The sequence below is a fragment of the Callithrix jacchus genome, chromosome 3, assembly GCF_049354715.1.
Source record: "Callithrix jacchus isolate 240 chromosome 3, calJac240_pri, whole genome shotgun sequence".
Classification (NCBI taxonomy): Eukaryota; Metazoa; Chordata; class Mammalia; order Primates; family Cebidae; genus Callithrix; species Callithrix jacchus.
This window is the reverse complement of record NC_133504.1, coordinates 111,225,046-111,246,168: the sequence shown is the minus strand read 5'-3', so window position 1 is coordinate 111,246,168 and position 21,123 is coordinate 111,225,046. Positions and strand designations below refer to the sequence as shown.

General features: G+C 36.5%; 1 protein-coding gene across 30 annotated transcripts in view; it reads right to left on the bottom strand.

Annotated features, from left to right (window-relative positions):
• Positions 1–21,123, bottom strand: part of MAPK10 (mitogen-activated protein kinase 10) — a 580,859-nt gene that overhangs the window by 322,195 nt on the left and 237,541 nt on the right. For 18 of the 30 annotated variants that reach the window (XM_078366904.1, XM_078366895.1, XM_078366905.1 and 15 more), the window contains exons 1-2: positions 18,697–19,104; positions 13,497–13,611 (exon numbers count right to left, since the gene is read on the bottom strand). The gene's annotated coding sequence lies outside the window, so the exon portion shown is untranslated. Of the gene's footprint in view, positions 1–13,496; positions 13,612–16,683; positions 16,769–17,125; positions 17,188–18,696; positions 19,105–21,123 lie in introns of those variants that run through there. The other 12 variants (XM_078366903.1, XM_078366893.1, XM_035294563.3 and 9 more) reach the window with 3 other exon arrangements.

Genomic DNA, 21,123 nt, shown 5'->3' with positions numbered 1-21,123 from the left:
AAAGTAGAGGTGCTAACTTTTCATCTCTGTGACCTAATACCAGATAGAAGATAATTTTCAAAAAGGAAACTCCCTTCTGGTATGTTCATCTAAGTAGTTTCTAAGCCAGTGTGACTAAGAGAAAGACTCAATACTGGAATTATAAAAGAAAAAACTGATTAAATGCTAATATATTCTGTTTTGGCTTTCTACTCAATCATTTTTCACCTCTACTAGCAGTCATTTTCAATAGTAATTTTTAATGTCTTATACAATTTCAAGAGAATATAATTCACTATTAGCAAATAAAGATTAACTTTTCACATGAAGCAAGACCGTTGCTTTCATTTGGTTCATGACACAAGGAAGTTATAAACAACACAGGGAGAGATGGTGGTTGAGTATTCATTCTATGTAACTATGACACAAAGGAGAATCTGCCAGTGATATATTTGGCCAAAACCCACAGGAATTTACAGTCATGACTTAACAATACTAATGGATAACAAATGATAAGGTGCTAAACAAGATCACACACTACCCCAATATACTCTTGAAGTCTTTGTGCAAATTAGAAAAATGAGCTTTGGTTTGGTGAGCATAAGACAAACTTGTCTGTAGCTTCAGCACTCTAAGCTGAGAGCTTGGTGTATGTTCCAAACAGATCTCAATGTATCTGAGATAATATGAGAAGGTACTTTTACCCATCTTGGGAGACACAATTAATAGCAAAAATAGAAACATACTGATACAGATCTTGAGAAGAGAATAAATATATGGGACAAAAAGGAAAATGGCAAGCAAATTTTCTTTACAGGACAATTGTGTGGGAGGATAGCAATGTGTCATAGGAAATAACACCTGTCAATAGTTAGGACAAAGTTACTAGATATCTTATATTTATAGCAAAATTAAGTACTTGACTTGCTGGAGAACAAGTGCAAGAGGAATACATAAAAGGGCAAGGAATAAAATTTAAGATTTTTGTGGATTCTTTAGAATGTTACTCTAGGTAATAAAAAGGTTGTGATCAATTAATTTACCACAGATTAACTACTAGAAGGCAAATAATTAATTGTCAAGGAATGGGAAAGGACCCCGATTAGAAAAAGAGAAAACATGATGATAATGGTAATAAAAATTGACTAAAAAAGAAAAAAAACCACCTAGCAGTTGCTGAGAACCTAATGCTATGAGCTTTACCTTCATTACCTTTATAATAACTTTATAGAAAACTACCATTATTTGTACCATTTTACAGATGAAAAAGTCAAAACTTAAGAGGTTATGTGACTTAATCAGGATCTCATGTAAAGTAGCAGAACTTGGATTTACATCCAGGCAGTTTAACTCTGGAGTTTACCTGCTTGACCAACAGACTATACAGCCATGGGTTAAACTGATGAAAATAGCCAAAATTGACAAGAACACTCATGCGGGTAACTAGACACATCAATGTTGTCACATCTCTTTTTGCATGGGGAAAGTCAGGAGAATGATGTCCCTGATAGCGATGGAATATATGACTAGAATAGAGTGATGGTAATAATGAGATACAATAGAATACAACTACTGTTAAAATGACTTCTCTACTAACCAGGAAAATAGTCTACAATACGGAAGACTTATAATAAACAAAATGGAATGAACTTCCATGCCTGGCTTCTTCCTGCCTCTTCAGAACAGACTTGAGAACAAGTTTTCTGTGTGGGCATTTTGCGGTAATGACTTTACTATTATTAACAATGACATCGTTTCAGGCAGTATTTCATATTTCCATAGCAGCCTTCCACATAGGAGCAAAAGTACCTGGCAAACATTCTCATTTTTATTATTGATGGCTTAGATTAATCAAATGCCTTTCTGTCAAAGAGCTCATTAATCCTTACACAGACTCCCGTGACACAAACAGGCAAGCAATCCATTTCTACATTTTACATATGGAGAAACCAAAGCCCAGGGACCTGTGCATAACTGCTTAGCAAAACTGTGGCTGAGCCTAGAATGAAATCATAAAGAACACAGTGCTTTTCTCCCCTTGAGTGAAACTCTCATTTACAGCTTCTTACCCCAAGTTATCTGAGACATTGGGGCCTTCTTTATCAACTGGACCTTCCTACTCGGAATTTTACTGCCTCTTGTTCAAGCTGGATTCTCTCTCTCTCTCTCCTTCCTTTTTACTGCTCATCCTGCCTCTATTAGCTCTCTTCTTAAAACCAACATTACTGCCAGAATAATTTTCTTAAACCTGTTCAGAAAAAAAGCAGAGGTTCTTCATCATCTATAGAAACAGACCCCAAATTCCTTCACAGACCATTGGAGGCCTCCTTTAGTCAGGCCCCAATCTATTTTCTTAGCCATGTCTCTGACTGCCATGTCCCCTGTGCATAAGTCATCCAAGCCTAAACTTCTGAACTCCAAACCCACTCCACTACTTGATCATTCTGTTCCCTCTTCCAGAAATTACCTTTCCAAACTCTTGGCACTATCAAAATATGTTAGTATTTCCACCCCAGTGCTGTCTTCCTCATGAAGCCCTCCTGACTTACCATCTGGAAAGGACTACTTCCTCCAGCTCCTCCATGTTTAGTCTTATTTGTAGCACTCACCACATTTTACCTAGGACTACAGTGACTTAAGTAAGTATGTCTCTCGTTAGAATGTTCTGCACTGAGATTCTCAGAGTCAGGTCCCATGTCAGATTTTGTGACAGGTGATGCCTAAGAATGAGAAACAGCCCTGCTTTCATAAGGTTTATAGTCTGGCAGCCTTCCTCATTTACAGTACCTTATCTAAATAGCAAAACACTGTTTTCTCAATTTTCCCAAGGGTATTACCTAATAGTACCATGCTAGATGCGTAAAAGAGACATCTATTCATTACATACAGCATATACTTTTTAGGAGCAGTTCTCAAAGTATAGTACACAGACCTCTGAGGGTTCCCAAGACCCTTTCATGTGATCCCCAAACTAGTCAAAATTAATTCCAAATAATATGAAGACATGGTTCAACACTGTCACTCTCATATTCTCACAAGTGTATGTTAGAATCTTCCAGAGGCAACTTGATGTGTATAACAAAAAATAGGTACATCAGAGAATTCATGTGCCCTCTGTTAAAATAGTCATTATACAGACTGGCAAAAGTATAAAACAAGTCACTTTGTCACTAAATTATTTTTATTTTATAGAAAGCAGTTTTCATAAAAAGATAGCATTATTTACATTAACATGTAATGGATTTACAGTTGTTCATTATTAAATCAATTATATAAATATTTAAAATTTTATATTTTAATTTCTAAAATTATAAATACCAGTGGCTGTAACAAAAATTCTTTAGGTTTCTCAATACCTTTCAAGAATATAAAGGGATCATGAGACTAAAAAGTTTGGGAATTACTGACTGAGGGCAGTGGGCACATGTTTCTCTGCAGAACCTCATTTGAGAATGCCTGGATAGAAGTTGAGTTTAGACACAGGGTATTGCTCTGTCATCCGGACTGAAGTGCAGTGGCACTATCACAGTCACTGCAGCCTCAACCTCCAGGAGTCTAGGAATTCTACCCCTCAGCTTCTCGAGTAGCTGGAACTATAGGCACATGTCACCACACTCGGGTATATATATATATTTTTTGCAGAGTTGGTGTCTTGCTATGTTGCCCTGGCTTGTCTCAAACTCCTGGGCTCAAGCAATCCTGCCTCCTAAAGTGCTGGGTTTACAAGCATGAGCCACCAAACCAGCTCTCAACTTTTATCAAAGAAACTATCCTATGTGTGAGAGTTATTCACAGGATTTTCTCCTTTCTCTCACTACCCCCTAAGCCCCCTAGTATAATAGAGAGCTGCTTAGGAACAGAGACTAAGTCAAATTTATCTTTGTTTCTGCAGCACCTTGTACTGGGAGGGAGGGAGGGAGGGAGGGAGGAAGGGAGATATCAATGGTTTCACCTGGTATGTTAGAAAATCCCAGTACAGTTTAGAAATCATTATTTTTAAAGTCAAATTTTAAAAGATTTCTCTCATAAGCAAATCAATAAGCAAATATCTGTACACACTAGTCTTTCAATAGCAAAGGATAATTTTAGGATAAAGAATGATGTGAACTTGGAAAGTTGATGCTGTTTGGCTGGCTATGCATAAACTATCATCTTCCTTATGGATAGTATATTTTTAATAATCAGAAGTCATTTCCTACAGCTAAAATATCTTATTTCTTGATTTATAGTAAATAAGAATGGGCAGAATTAAGCTGAAGACAACAAAAGGGGGAAGGTTAAAGCAAAACTGTGCATTGCCAAGACCCTCTCTAAGAGATTTCTGAGCCCTCTCCTTCCCTCATAGCTGTTTTGCATCCTCATGGAGTTCTTCACTAGCCAAATCTTCCCCCACCAAGGTATCCAACTTGGATGTAAATTCCTAGGCATCATCTCATTTGTTAATTCGATCTGTGAAACTTAATCCACATAATTTTTATAATTAAAGAAATTTAGGCATCATCTATTACAACTCTCTCATATACAGTTGAAACTCAGCTTTCTCTTATATTAAAATTACTCTTTGCTAAAGAAGGACTAGTGTGTGCAAATATTTGTTCATTGATTACTTTTGAGAGAAATCTTTTAAAAATTGCCTTTAGAAATTAGGATTTATAAACTGTACTGGGATTTTCCAACATACCCAATGAAACTATTGGTGTCTTAGTCACTCCAGAAATTAAGACTTGCCCAAGGAAATAGTAATTCATGACATAGCTGGGAAAAAGAGCTAGCATCAAGGCCTCTTCCTTTTTCAGAGACTATATGAATAAAATTTGAAAATAATCTCCTAAACTCGAACAAAACACTCTGTTTTAGACCATTCTTAATTCTCTCACCATATAAAAACTTTTCCTATATATTCCTTCAGTGTCCTGCTATTTTAATACACCATATTTATTCAAAAGTGGTTAGTACCTATGATCCAAAATCCATTATGACAAATTCAAACCTTAATTCAAGTTAGTTTATCAGGTTAGCAAGCCAATCAATTTGCCTCATAACATTTCTACTTGAATAGGAGTCTTCAACTAAAAGAGCAAGTAGAAATTTTAAACATGATATCAGTTTCAGAAGCAGAGATACATGAAAATCAGAATGTGTTTTGGTTCCTTAAATTATAACACAGAGTCAGACATCTGTACAAAGAACCAAAACTACAATAAGTACGATGAATGAAAGATTATTACCTGTGATACTTCACTTTGTTAACCTGAACCCTGGTTGACAACAGGATAGTCAAACAAACATAGGACATGACATAGAGGTGTCACAAGCTGTCTTCAGGGGATTGATTCCAGGACCATCCCTGAGGTTACCAAAATCCAAGGATGCTCAAACCCCTTATATAAAATGGTAGTAACATATAATCCACACACATTTTCCCATATACTTTGCCATCTCTGGATTACTTATGGTACCTAATACAATGTAAATGCTATGTAAATCGATGTTATACTGTATTGCTTATGACAAGGGAAAAATGTGTTCAGTACAGACATAACCATCATAGGCCTAACTACATTTTCAAACCATGGTTGGTTAAATTCATGGATGTGAAACTGTAGGCACAGAGGGCCGACTGTATTAGTCTGAAACTCACAAAAGATAAAATGCAGTCATCCTTAGGTATATTAAGGGAATTGGTTTCAGGACCTCAGGTCTCTATCGAAATCCACACATACTCAAGTCCAACAATCAGCCTTGTTGGAAAAGTCAGCCCTCTATATCTGGATGTTTCACAACCCAGGACTACTATATTTTTAATCCAAGTTTGTTTGGGGAAAAAACACATATAAGTGGACCCACACAGTTCAAACCCATGTTGTTCAAAGTTCAGCTGTATAGCTTAAGTTGTTTCCTACCCATTGTTTCACATAGTTTTTGCTTAATATACTTTATTCCATCTTTTTGGCAGGGAATGAGTGAAATATTACATATGTACCCATATGTTTGTGTATGTGTGTGTGTGTGTGTGTGTGTGTATGTCTTAATATAGAAGAGTATCTTTATTAAGATGTATCTATATTCTAATAAACTAAACTCTAAAACAGAATTACATTCCTTCTTAAGATTTATAAGTGACTTTCTGAAAGTAATACTATCAAGATTGTCCACAGCTAAATCTGAAACAGCTTAAAAGTCAGTCTCAGGATTTAAAGCACTCACAACCAACCTGGGCCCTCCAAAAGTACAAATAGAAAGAAAACTTTAAAATATCTGGCATGTATAATTTATAGTATCTACAATGCAAATAATAAATTATCACATGTAATAAATGCTGTTCAACTGTTCTCTAAATTTTTCTAGTCTTAACCTGAATAGTTTGTTACGTTAACCAAATTTTCATTAAAATTGTATAATTTTAATAGTAGTTTCTTTGATACTGATTATCAAAATACAGAGAATTATGTATGAAGAATCTAAAATATTTGCACATACTTACTCAGTCTTCAAATAAACTCCAGGAAGATCCCAATTTCTAAGAGAAAGTACTAAATATGTGCTCCTAATAAGGCATCAAACTACTTGGGAACTCTCAAACAATGACAATTCCAAATGCATCTTCTTCCTAAGGCACAGCTAGATGTTCCACCAATCAGTGGAGAAAAAAGTTTGCAAAAATTTTATACAATACTAGAATGTCTTAGTCCATTCAGGCTGCTATAACAAAATGCCATAAATTTAGCAGCTTAAATACAACAGAAATTTATTTCTGACAGTTCTGGATACAAACAGACTCAGTATCTGGTGAGGTTTCACTCTCTGGCACATAGGGTATTCTTGCTGTATCCTCACATGGTAGAAAATATTGCTAGCTCTCTGGAATCTCTTTTATAAGGACACTAATCCCAGTCACCTTTGTTCTCATGACCTAATCACCTCCCAAATGTCCCATCTCATAATACCATCTTCTTGGGGTTAGGACTTCAACATAAGAATTTGGAGGGAACACAAAATTCTGATCATAGTCTAGGGCTACTTATATTGGTTTTACCAGGATAAATATGCCTAAAGATTTAATTTCCCACCTTGGTAACTTGTAGCCATGGAGAAGCAAGACAGAACAGCACCACAGAATTAAACATTTCTGAATATTCTCTTATTTGCCTCATTTGTAAGATATTTGTGTCCACAGACCTGTTATGCTAATTTCTATCTCTTTTCACTTTGATTATGTTACTGTTACCATTCCTTGGAATTCTTATACTTACCTGGAATTCAAACCACATCAATATTTTAAGGCTCTATTTGGGTCCAATTTTCATCTTTAACACCACAAAGAATATAGCATAGTAATAAAAAGCATATGCTCCAGAGTCAGAATCATGCACCACTAGATACCTGACCTGGAGCACGTTAGTAAATCATCTGTGCTTTGTTTTCATCTTTTATAAAACAGAAATGTTCAGTAGTACTGCTGTGAGGCCCAAGTGAACTAGTACATGTGAGGCACTCTGAACAGTGCTTGGCATGAAGTAGTCACTCAATAAATGTTAACCACTATTGTAATTCTTTATTACCGCCATTCTTCCTGTACTTCTCTGAACAACTATAGATTTATAAGTAATAAGGACCTTAGATCTTACAGTCATTTAGTTCAATCTCCTACACAATGTAGTATCATCTTTAAAAAGCTCTTCATATTTGGTCAATCATGAAGATGGTTAAATACTTGCAGTGATGAAAACTTTACTACTTTTCAAAAAGCGCAGACTCAAACAGTTCTTATAATCAAAATTTTTTTATGTGCAGTACCTACTATCCACTCATTGGTCTCTTAGTTCTGCCTTCAGTACAACTTAAAAACAATCCTGTGTCCTCTAACCTCTTTCATATGAAAGCACTTAAATATTGAAGGCAGCTGCTTGCTAAGTTGCACTCTTTCTCTCTCTAGCACTGCCTCTCTCCACCTCAATCTTTTCATTTCTGTTCTCCAGACAAAACATGTAATTTCTCTTGACTGTCCATCACAAGATACGTTTTCTATATCATCACCATCCTCAACATAATCTTCAGGACCCACTTCATTTTATGAACATAGAGGGCACTAAAAGCTACACATAATATTCCAAGCAGGCTCTGAATAGTAAAAATGACAGTATAACAGTTTGTTTAGGAAAGCAGGGCAAATTTTGGAAAAATTTACTTAATAACAACCAACAAAAAACAATGCTGTTAAATGAAAAATCAAGTTAAATTTTTCTTCTGAGACAAACCACATAGGCCATCATCTAACCTATTTAAATAAGATTGTGGACTCTCTTCCAGGCTGCTTTCCAGATTGTATCCAGAGACAGAATTTGTGGTGCCTTTATGTAGTCTGGTTTTATCTCTATGGAAGTCTCTTTTACTATGTGTTATTTTCTTAATGTGTCTGTCTTTGTCCTGCTTCTGTATTATCTACCACTTTCTCATTCTTCTCTCTTTTGTCAATCATTCAATACATATTTATGCAGTACCTATCAAGTGTCAGGCACTGGATTAGGTATAATAAATTCAAAGATGAATCTGGCTCAAAATACCCCCTGGCTAAGGTGGGAGGCAAAACAGGCACAAACAGATAATAAACAGATAACAAGATACTGTGGTAGTACAGTGAGGTAGATAATGCACAGGTTATGGTGAGAGCACCAAGAATGACTCAATGCTGGATGGAAGGGATCTCAAAGGTTTCCAGGAGGAGATAGAATCTTATGAAATCTAAAGTGGTTCTAAATAGTACTCTCAAACTTTAACATGTATTAAAATCCCCTAGGAATCTGGTGAAAATGCAGTTTCTTAATCAGTATGTCTGAGTAGTAGGACCTGAGATGCTACATTTCTATCAGTCTCCAGGAGATGTCCACGCTGCTAGCCCCCAGACCATCTTAGAATTGCAAACGTCTTAAAGGATGGAAAGGAGTAAGGGCTTTGCAGAGCGAAAACAGGCAGAATAAACAGCATAAGTAAATCACAGAGGTAGGAAATACTTGAGTATGTGTGATGAGACTGAAGCACACTGGTGTTACCAGGCAATTTAAAAGGTCATGAGTGTCTAAAATGGGGGTGAACAGGAGTATGACATATCTCGCTTTGTCACACAGACTGGAGGGCAGTGGTGTGATCTTGGCTTACTGCAACCTCCGCCTCCCAGGTTCAAGCAATTCTCCTGCCTCAGCCTCCCGAGTAGCTAGGATTATAGGTGCCTACCCCCATGCCCGCTAAGTTTTGTATTTTCAGTAGAGATGGGGTTTCACCGTGTTGGCCAGGCTGGTCTTGAACTCCTGACTTCAGGTGATCCACCAGTCTTGGCCTCCCAAAGTGCTGGGATTACAAAAGCATGAGCCACCTGCCCTGCAGGAGTATAGCATGGAAAAGGGAAGTTATTGTATGGATGACAGAGTATATAAAAAATTCTTTAAGTAGGGAAATTATATGGTAACAACTGCAAATCAAATAACAAGTCTGGTGGCTTCACTGGTAGAATAATGGACAAGAAGATAGTATACTAGGCTGTTTAAATAAACCTGCTAAAGATGAGGAGTAGGACTTAAATTATGGCAGTAACAACAGATTTAGATGAAAAGAGATTGATCTGAGAAATGTTTAGGAAATAGAATAGGTTGATTACATCATCACTTGTTAATGTAAAAATCAGGTGGTTGTTATTTCTTTGCATTTTTTTGCAGGCCTGATATCTATTCTTAACCTGACACCTAGTAATATGTGATCTTGAACAAACAAGCCACTTACCTTATTTTAGCAGTGGCTTTCATATCTTTAAAAAAAAAAAAGTAAAGATTTGACCCAAATGAACAGTGTCATTGCTTTAAACCCTAAAATGTATGAGCCTGTGAACTAAATTCATCTCATTGAATTGTAGAGTTATAAAATGTATTCTAGTACCTACTACAATGCCTGGACTTTGTAAAATGAATTCTTAGAACCTACAACAATACCTGTTCTCTATATATATACATATATATATACACACACACATAATATATGACAATATATATTATATTATATAATATATGTAAAATAGATGACAATATTAGTCATACAATGTGTATACACACACACATTGTATGTGCATACACACATTGTATGACTAATATTGAATCTACCTAACTGATAGGTATTAAAACTTGAGACGTTTTAAATCCCTCCTCTTTTTTGCCCACCACATTCGTTACCAAGTCCAGTTGTTTGTTACATATGCCCTACTGGCAATTCTTTGGTTTATGCACTTATTTTTTAACCAGATTCCTGCAATAGCACCTTAAATGTTCTCCCTGGTTTTAATCAAATCCCCTTCCAAACACTCTGAGAAACTGAAGAACTCTGGAATCAGAAAGACTTGGGCTTGAATGCTAACTCCACTGTTTCTTAACTGTGTGATTGTCAGTAAGTGATTTAACCTCTCTAAACCTTGGCTTCCTTACCTGTAAATTATAGGGATAATAGGAAGATGAACTGTTCATAAAGTACTTACTATAGTGCCTATTACACAGTGAGAACTCAATAAGTGTTAGTTATTATTTTGAAAGACACATCTCAAAAAAATTTGAGCAGGCACTTCATAAAAGAGGAAAACCAAATTACCAAAAAATAAAAAAAATGGAAAGATGCTCTTCTCCATTAGTAATCAGCAAAATGCAAATTAATACTTCTGTGAGTACAATTATGCATCTCCCTGATTAGCAAAATTTAAGAACTTGTAAATCAAGTGTTGTTGAGAATGTAGAGTTTCTCACATACTGCTGCTGGGAATGTAAATTGATGCAACTGATTGGGGAAAATATTTTGGAATTATTTAGTAAAATTAAAGGCGCACATACCCAAAAACTCAGCAGTTCATTCCCTTGATATTTATCCTAGAGAAGGGTAAATATCAGAATCTATGATAACTAATATATAAACATAAAAATGATATTAAATTTATATTTATACTAGCATTAAATAAAATAGATTTAATCCAAATGTTCAACAACAGTAGACTAGATAAGTACATTTTGGCATAGTAATACAGTAGAATACTATACAACAATTTACACGAATAAACTCTATGCATTAACATGAAAGAATCTCACATGTTAGCAAAATAATCAGGTGAGAGAGTATATATGCTATAATTCCAAATACATGGAGCTGAAGCATTGTCAGAACTAAGATTTATAGCATAGAGATGCACATATAATTAGAAAACCTACAAAGAAAAGCAAGGTAATGTGCATGACAAAAGGTAGGATAGTAGTTAGAAGTGGGGAAGGAAAAGTATGTGATCTGAAAGGGACACATAAGGGCTTGCCGGGAGTGTATTAGGTAATGTTTGATTTATTTGTTTGATTTGTTTTATGTTGTTTGATCTGTTTACATGATGTTTGTTTTACAATTATCCTTTAACCTCTGTTTTATACACTCTTCTAGGTGTATGGTATAAAAAATAAACTGATTATGTCAATCTCCTACTTAAAATCTTTCAAAAGCTCTTCACTTTGAAACAAATTCCAAACTTCTTAATTTTATCTAAGAGACCCTTCATGGCACATGTCTTGTATTCCTCTTTAACTTTATCTCTGCCACTACAATTTCTGCTCCAGCATAGTAAACGATACCTAGTATCCCCACACAATCATGCTCTCTCAGGTTTCTGGGTCTGTTAAAAAATGTTGCCACTATGCATTGCATCCTCCCTTCCCCTTGCTATCCTCTTACTGTGCTTAATAGTCCACTAAAAGACCCCTTCCCCTGGGAACCCTTCCTTGACTAATCTCTACCACATCTGCGTTAGAGTCTCCTCTGATGCACTTCCTTTGGCACTCTGTACCTACTCATGTAATAGCACTTCATAAATGCCACACTCTGGAACATAACTACCCCATTAATAAGCACATTTTATTGTAAGCACTACACTCTTTAGACTGAGGGCTCCTTTAAAGCAGGGACTGCCCTTTATCCACCCCAAAGCTAAACATGCTACCTATATCACAGATTCTCGGTATGAGTTTGATTAGTGAAGTAATATTCTGAATGGAGAGAGCATAATATGCTTTCTACATCATTGGTAGTAACCTATAACATATTAGGTTCGACCATATAAAATTGCCCTTATTTTGGATCAAAAATGGTTTGTTGGCCGGGCGCGGTGGCCCAAGCCTGTAATCCCAGCACTTTGGGAGGTTGAGGCAGGTGGATCATGAGGTCAAGAGATCGAGACCATCATGGTCAACATGGTGAGACCCCATCTCTACTAAAAATACAAAAAATTAGCTGGGCATGGTGACGCGTGCCTGTAATCCCAGCTACTCGGGAGGCTGAGGCAGGAGAATTGCCTGAACCCAGGAGGCAGAGGTTGCGGTGAGCCAAGATTGCGCCATTGCACTCCAGCCTGGGTCACAAGAGCGAAACTCCGTCTCAAAAATGGTTTCTTATTGGCAATTGTATGTGATTCTTTATAACACTCATTAAGTACATTTTGATTAAGCACAGTATAGTAATGGCTATTAGATCTGTTTTCCTAATATAATGGGAGACAGGTTGTTTTTTATGAATTGTTTTATAAAATCACTATATGAAGTAACTCTAGGATTAATTTCAACAGTCTTCTGCAGTTATAGGCTATACATTAATTCACAGGGCAGCCTACCTATCTAGAGTTATATAAGCCTCTAGGCAAATGAAAGAAAGATATTGATCACTAGCTCAAAACAGCTTCTTTTGGAGTCTGATAAGCACCACAGTCAAACTCTAGTTCTCAAAGATGTTACTTGACAGATTATAACTCATTCATCTCTGCTGGAATCTATTGATTATTGACTTTGGTGACCATGAAGCATTAAGTATTTGATTTAAAAAGATATTTTACCTGTGTGTGCTGATATTTTTATAAAATAATAAATTTTTAAAGTTATTCCAACTAAGCAGAGCAACTGGATCTATTTTTAACATTGTTTTGTTAAGCAAAAAGATTTGTAGGCCAAAATGCCCATGAATTGAGTTTTATAAAACTGTGATTTCTCTACTCTTATTTCAGAAAAGCTAAATGGTGTGAGTGTGTGTGTGTGTGTGTGTGTGTGTGTGTGTGTGTTCCTAAAGGAAACTGAAAACCATAATTTAGCTCAGAACCAATTTTTCTACTAAAGATGAATCAGTACAATATAGTACAATGTTGCAAATAATAAAAGTCACTTAAAAATAATGGTACCCAACTGTTACTCTGCCACATAAAAATGTTAATTGCAGGTATCATCCGTGGTGGTAGTATCACGGTATTATATGCTGCACCCATGTACTTCAACGCTTTTCACTATTGTATGTAGTATTAGTAGTACCACACCATTAAACATTCTGTTCTATGGATTTTCACTTCTGTAGTTGACATTATTTGGAGCAGTATTTCTCCAGATCCATATACCAAACCATCTGAGATATTTAAATTGGTTATGCAGATCACAGTTTTCATGCTAAGGAATATTTTTAAATTTGCAACTCACCACAGCTTGTATGGTTTCTCATCTATAGGAAACGGGTCTAATTCAACAGTTTCTTGCATGAGTTGCCATAGTGAAGATCTGAGATGGATCTGTCATTGGTGTTTCTCACACTAGCCTGAAAGCAAAGCCGAAAAACAGATGATTTTGATTTTAAGATTTAAATGGGAACTTCACCTGTATTTAGAAAACCAAAAAGTTGACATCAAAGACAATTGGTTATTGGGTGGGTGAGTGAGGGCAGAGGAAAGAAAAAATCTCAAGGTAGTTATCGCTATTCATAATTTATTGCAAGCACAAGAACTTTGATGTTATCAATACCAGAACAACTATATATTTTAATATCTGAGCATAAACCAAATTAGTAATTCCAATTTCAGTTGATGTAATTGGTTTTGTGATATGAATTTGGTTTTCTAATACAAGGCACCCCACTCTTCCTCAACTAGGAGAGCTCTACTGTTACATATATTTACATATTCTGCTTTTCATAAAAGATTTAATTGGAATAATGGTTACATAGGTACAAATAAAGAAGGATAATTTTGAAAACCTCTGAATTATGCAAAAGAAAGTAAACCTAAACTGGAGTTTGTCTGAAAAGACCTGTATTTATGTTCTTCCATCATCTTATCTAGTTACAAACCTACTTTTTCACCATTATCACCTGTTCTTCCCACCATTATATTAGACACGATTCTTCAGACTCTGTGGCAGTTTTTAACATGCCACCCATTGTCAAATCGTAAGTTTTTATTTCTAGTTTGGAAAATATTGTCATCATATTTTCATTTTTATTTCAAGTTTGGAAAATATCATCGTCATACCCAAAAGAGGCCTCCTCTTTGCTGCACTAAGAGTCTCTTTCCTGGCCAGGTGCTTACAATTACTTCTAGGACTATTGCTCTCTCACCATCCCATCACCTCACCCTGATACTCTAGTGTGGCCTAATTGTTACCTACCACCACTTCAAACGAGGTGGATTCCTTTCTCCTCTGAATTTCTATTGCACTTATTATCAAAACACTACTATGGGCCCTTGATTTTATACCATCTTTATTGATATTTAGCCTCATCTCCCCAAATGGGTATAAGTTCCAATTGGCAGAAACTTTGTGTTACAGTTTCTCAATTTTTTCTACCATAACACTTAGCAGAGAATTCAGTACATGAGAGATATTCATTTAATGAATATTTGGTGTGTCCCTATTGTATGCCAAACAGACAAAGTCAGTCCCTGATGAGGACTGACTTATAACTTAGTAAAGAATACAGGTAATACAAGAATAGGCAATTACTATATAATATAAGTGCTGCGATGGAGCTTCCACCGACAAACACTGAATAAACATTGCCAAATAAACAGACCTAACCTAAGAGCTTTGCTTCACTATCAATGCTTTCAGATCCCATTTCCAATGTATAAGAAGAGGGCAATTGCTTTAAGCAAACCATTTTCAGAAAACGCACAGGACACCCAGGCAGGTTAACATAGACAAACAGGAGTCAGTTTTATCTCTATGAAGACAAGCCACTAAGATGAATTTCTAAAACTTTAAAGTCACTGCTGTTTTTGTTTTTGTTTTTCTTCATACACACACACACACACACACACACACATGCACACACACACACGCGGTAGTGAAACTCCTGTTTATTACTGAGCAGGTCACTGCAAATGCCCAATTGCCCTATAGGGGAGCTTTGCCCTAAACCTGCACACCACTCAGGGTTTTAGAGCAGCTGTGGGTAGGAACGCTTCTCAGGAGCCTTTAGTCATTCCTTTTTCCATTGAAAACTTCCATTTCTATTCCTACAAGCATTATTTCCATAAGCCTTAAGGGTTTTACATCTCATAGTCACCAGAGATAATAACTGTGAGAAAAGCCATAGTGGCTTGTTATGGATCCAAAACATCAAATAAACTAGAAAATTATTTACCAAATATATTATGTGTTTGAGGTCTACATTTTAAACCTAAAATGTTTCTATTTAGTGATTTTCAATATTACCTGACATCTTCTCTTAAGAGTTTCTACCAAGATTCACAATAAGAAATAAAGCTTCTCCCTATTAAATACAGAAAACAAAAGGTATGCAAAACAGTTTTCATATTTTCCCCTTCTTTGCCTTGATTGGCTCATGAGGATAAAATGTACTCAAACTGAATAATCTTTAGTCAAAACCTTACAACTTCACTATGCAAATATGTACAGGTAGGTCAATTTCTGAAAAGATGGGCTCCAATTCTAAGTTACATTTTTCTAAACAATCAATATGCAGCATGATCTTTTTATCTGAATCAGCAATACAGTGTCTCATCTCAGACTTATATAATGCAATAAATACATCCAATATGCCAAAGAAGCAAATGGACCCTGTTTTTCTTTACCAGTAAGCATCTCCCCTACTAGTCCCTAGGCTCAACTTTTTCCACAAGTCCTTGGTCCTCAGAAGAAGATGCAATAATAGATGCATGTGTGGTAAGAGGAAGGCACTCAGCATTCCTGCAGCAAACAGAGCATTGTACTCCATTCTTGTCACTACTGGACACTTCCGTGCCTCTTTTTGTATGATTGTTGCTATGTCCAACCAAAAGCTTAAAAGAGACTGTAAGAGGAAATAGAAAGGGCAATGAAGAAGAAAGAATTGAAGACAACAATGTGTTTGCTATTTATTCTAATTGAAGGAAGTCTCTCTTGTTTTGAGTCCATTATTCTGATAAGCAGCCAAGCAATCATTCGGTTTGAACATACCAATTCCACTGAAAGTCCTTTAGCTACAAATGTGACCTGAGGCCAGAACTGGAGCATGAAAGGAGAATATCTATTCCCATATTTAACAAACAAGTAAACACCCAATTTGTCTTTAGCTTTTAGTATGAGCTTAAGAAGAATTTATAACTAGGCTTCGCCCAAAGAAAGAGATTGATTTACATGAAACCACAATAAAACCTTGCTTATGCCTTTAAACATGGGAGGCTTTTTCAGATTACTTAGGTTGGGCAAATTTGTTTTGCTTGTGATATTCCTGTATGATATACTAAGAAGGAAAATCTTATTAATTTTTCTATAAATTTAAAATACTTACATTTTATAGCATTGACAATAAATTCTCAGTTCATTCTAACCTTAAAATATATAGACCATGTACTATGAAACCATTAAATACTAATAGCTGCAGACGTACCAGACAATGACAGCAAAAACACACACAGTCCCTCTGGGATCTGTTCATAAACATCCCCTTCCAGCATGGCAAACACACTCCTCTCAACAGCAGATGCTGTTCTGGGGCGAGCAGGCAGGAAGCTGGAGGCAGCTGATTTTTCCACTCTACATATAATTTCTTACTGCCTCATTATCCAGAATCTTTTTACTGAAACTGTGAGGGTTTTTTTAAGAACAGGAGCCCCTCAAATTGAAGGTACTTTGCAACAGCGGAGGAATGACATGCAAATGAGAAAGCATGAAGACTCTAATATTTAAGGTCACACCACCTTTGTCATCTGATTTTCTAGTCCCATTGTAGGGGAGAGAAACCCCAGTTTGCTCCACATAATAAAATAACCTAACCCTATACTTTATGTCAATTTTAAGAGTGTGATCAAGGAAGAGAAGGGAATACATACCAGAGGCAGCCAAGCTGCTACATCCAAAGCATCCAACCCCTAAAATCCAATGGTTCTGAAGTGAAGTCGGAAGCTTGTGCTACATTTATATATTTATTTGTTATATATTTATAATATCTATACTGACCTAAAGTAGAAAATTCACAGAAGCTTCTCTGAGAAAAATGGTCCTTACTGCAACCACTTTAAATATTTTAATAAGCATTCTGTGGGATCTTCCAGGGTCCGACAACTAGCAGATTAGGGATAGAGGGAGATACTGGATGTTGTCCTGGCAATGCCTGGTGCACTTTCACTCCTTTACTTTCCACCTGAACTGTGGCCTGTCCCATATGACTTAGCCTGCTTCCTTGCAGTTTGTTCATAAAAGTTACCGTCAACATCACAGAAGCAGGCAGAGCTGCTGTATAGACACTGTCAGGCTCTGCACCAAAGGCAGCCCATGTAAACAACCTTGTGATTGCTTCAGAGCCTGCTGCTCTGGGATAAGCCATTCTTTTTCTGTGGCTAAATTGCAGTACCCTGGGAAGTTGTCTGTTTAAGGTGGTAAAAGCAGAGACTAGGTCTCTAGATTTAAGTGTGGGAGGAAGGTGAGAAAAATATATAGATGGATAATTTTCTTGTAATATCTATAATCTGATTTACTTACAGATTTTCCAGTAAATTACATTTTTTTGTTGAAGGCATAAATACATAGATTCTAATAAATATATCGCCATACTTATTACTGATTTTTTTTTTCAAAAGAGCTCTGACATTTGTAGGGGACACAGTATCCCAGCACAGAATACCTGGGAACCTTGCCATGAAAAAAAAAATGCTGCCTGCTGTGACTAGGAGATCACTTTCTTAAAGGGACCCCTTACCTATCTGACTGCAGTGCCAATGCTTCCCCTTATCTCTAACAGACTCCTGTTCTGTGTTCCTCTCTCCAGCTCAGATTTAGCCTAGAGTTGTTCTGCAAGAGTAATGCCATTAGTCTTACACCTAATATATATAAATACTGCTCCTTAGTAAAATACATCTTAAAATATTTAAGTTATACATCTCAGGAAGCAAACATAAATTCAAACTAAAAGACATTATTTTAAATGTTTTATAGAACCCATTGTATTTTTCAGATATGGAACTAAGGTCAGCAGTTCTAACAAGCACAGTTTTTTTTTTTCTCTCCCTCTCCCTCTCTGTGTGGTTTCTCTCTCTCTCTCTCTCTCTCTCTCTCTCTCTCTCTCTCTCTCTCTCTCTCTCTCTCTCTCTCTCTCTCCTTCTGTAGCTCTGCATTGGTCTAAAAACCCCTGGTCACAATAAGAATGCTCCCTTCCTCCCTCTGCTACCCCTCACTCCAAACAGAAAGATTTCAACACGCCCAAGTCTGGTAAGAGATGTTCTGCATAGAGGGTAAAGCTGGTGGCTTTTTGCCTCAAAGCTAGTTCACTTGATTAACCTGCTTTCCACCCCATTTCTAGCGTCTCCTCCAAACTCCCTCTCCCTCCCCACCAGGAGCAATCAATAGACATCACCCCACCCTCCAAACACAGGTTAGAACCCAGAACGAGCAAAGAGCCACCTACCATTCCGTGCCTGAGAACTGCGATCCTGATCCGGCAGTGTTTGCCCCAGAAATCCTCCCTACTTGTTTTTCGTTAACCACATTCCAGACTATAATAAGGAAGAGATTCTTTGGAGATAGGGAAATTGTTTAAAATTAATGATGGACAGGTAATTTCCAAGAAAACCCAATCTTAAACTCACTCAAGCCCCTAGGAATTGAGGGGTGAGGACAAAAAAGGAAATTTGTAAAAATGAAAAAAGAAAAGAAAAAGGTAAGCATATAGCAAGCACCACCCACCCCCATAAAAATTAAAAGTGAAGGGGAGGTTAAAGAGAAAAGAAGAAGAAGAGTGGCTTGCTGAATCACCCTCTTTCACTGCCTAGAAACCATTGTGCAGCGTGATGCTGCCTGTACCATTGTGGAACCTACCAGAGGAGACGGACAGAGAGGGCTTGGGGAATGGGGTTGCTATGGCAACTGAAAGGAGCACACATGACGTCAAAGCCCAGAGAGGTCTAGGGAGGGGTATGAGGGGGAACAGAAAGAGGAAAAGTCTATGTGCAGCTACAGCTACTGTGTTTTCCGGTTAAATGAGGACCAGGCAAATGTAAAGAATAAGGATCGTCAGCAGCCAACATCAGCAACTACATCAAGGCAGCCAGCCTGCACAACCTGAAGAAAAGATCCATCAGATGCAGCTCTGGCCCTTTGCACAGCAGCACCGAGGAACAAATACCAGCAGAGCAAAACACCGCTGGAAATGCAGTCAACCTCTGCTTTTCAACTATCTCCTGCAATATCTCTAAACGTCAAACAAGTAAGAGATGGTAATAACCTCAGAGGAGAAGCAAGCATTTGAGTCTCTCCTGAACCCCGAGGTCATTTGCACAGCACTGTTCCTCTTCTCTGTTTCTTTGTTTTTGTAAAAAATCCTGAATAAATATCCACTAAACCAAACTCAACAAACTAATACTTAGGTTGCAATCTGAGTGTACAAAGAAAACACTGATTAATTTGAGCTAACGCATCAGTGTTCTTTTTTTAATTGCAGATATTTTCTAGAAAATGGATACAAATTGTATTGTTACTATTTGGAACTAATGTCATAATTTTATTTAAGTAATTTGCTCTGCCTTTTTTTATAGGGTATTTTTTAAGTCTCCATACAGTTTTACTATCTACAAATAATAGTTTCTGGGAATGACAGCAGTTGACTACTTGCACTATTAAAAAATTAGGTTTACCAAATTTGTTTTACCTGTTTTATGTAAGAAAATTTTTCAGTACAAATTTTGCTTAAACCATCTCCAGGCTTTGGACTTGTCAAATTACATAATCTAATTCAATTCTCTTTTTGCTTACAGTCCTTTGAGGTAGGTTTCTGTTTATTGCTACCAAGTAGCACTGAGTTGTACGTGATTCCATGTTATGTTTTAGAACTAGCATACTTATATGAATAAGAAGTTTCTTCCATATGTTACCAGTAAGATACAACATGAAACAGATGCAAACTCAGCAGTGACTGTAGACACTGAAACACATCAGAAAACTGTAAGAAATAAGTAAGGTTTTGTTGTTTTTGTTGCTGTTGCTGCTGTAGTTTTATTTGGGAAGAAAAATTAGAAAAAGAAAGGTTTGAATTAGTTGTAAGTCATTGTAGTCCATTGGATAAGCATTTGGATGTCCCTTTACTCTAATTTCAGTTTCAACAAGAATCAACAAGACCACCTGCTAGTCTCCTCAATGGGTCTACCTGCAATATAACTATCTCATTCAAAAATATGGATTGATAGCCAAACAACTTTATAACTCAAAATAATTGGCATTATGACTTTTGAGGTATTATATACTAAGTTTAGATATCAAAAGTCAATTCCCCAATCCCACAGAAATTAAATCAGTATGTTGAAGAGATGTCTACACTCCCATGTTTATTGCATCACTATTCTAATAGTCATAAAAACAATGTGTCCATCAACAGATGAATGGATTTTTTAAATTATATATATATGTGTGTGTGTGTGTGTGTGTGTGTTTGTGTGTGTTTGTGTGTGTATTATGTATACCACACACACACACACACACATGCTGGAATACTATTCAGCCTCATAAAAAAAGGAAATTCTGTCATTCTCAACAATATGGATGAAGCTAGAGGGCATTCTGGTAAGTGAAATAAGTGAGGCACAGTGAGACAAATACCATATAATCTCACTTATATGTGAAATTTTAAAAAGGACAAACTTGTAAAAATGGAAAGCAGAATGGTGGTTACCAGTGGCTGGAGGAAGGAAAGGTGGACAAGGAAAGGGGAGACATTGGTTAATGGGTACAAAGTTTCTGTTAGAAAAGAGAAATAAGCTCTGGTGTTCCATTGCACAGTACAGTAACTATACTTACTAATAATATATTACCTATTTCAAAATGGCTACAAGAGAGGATTTCA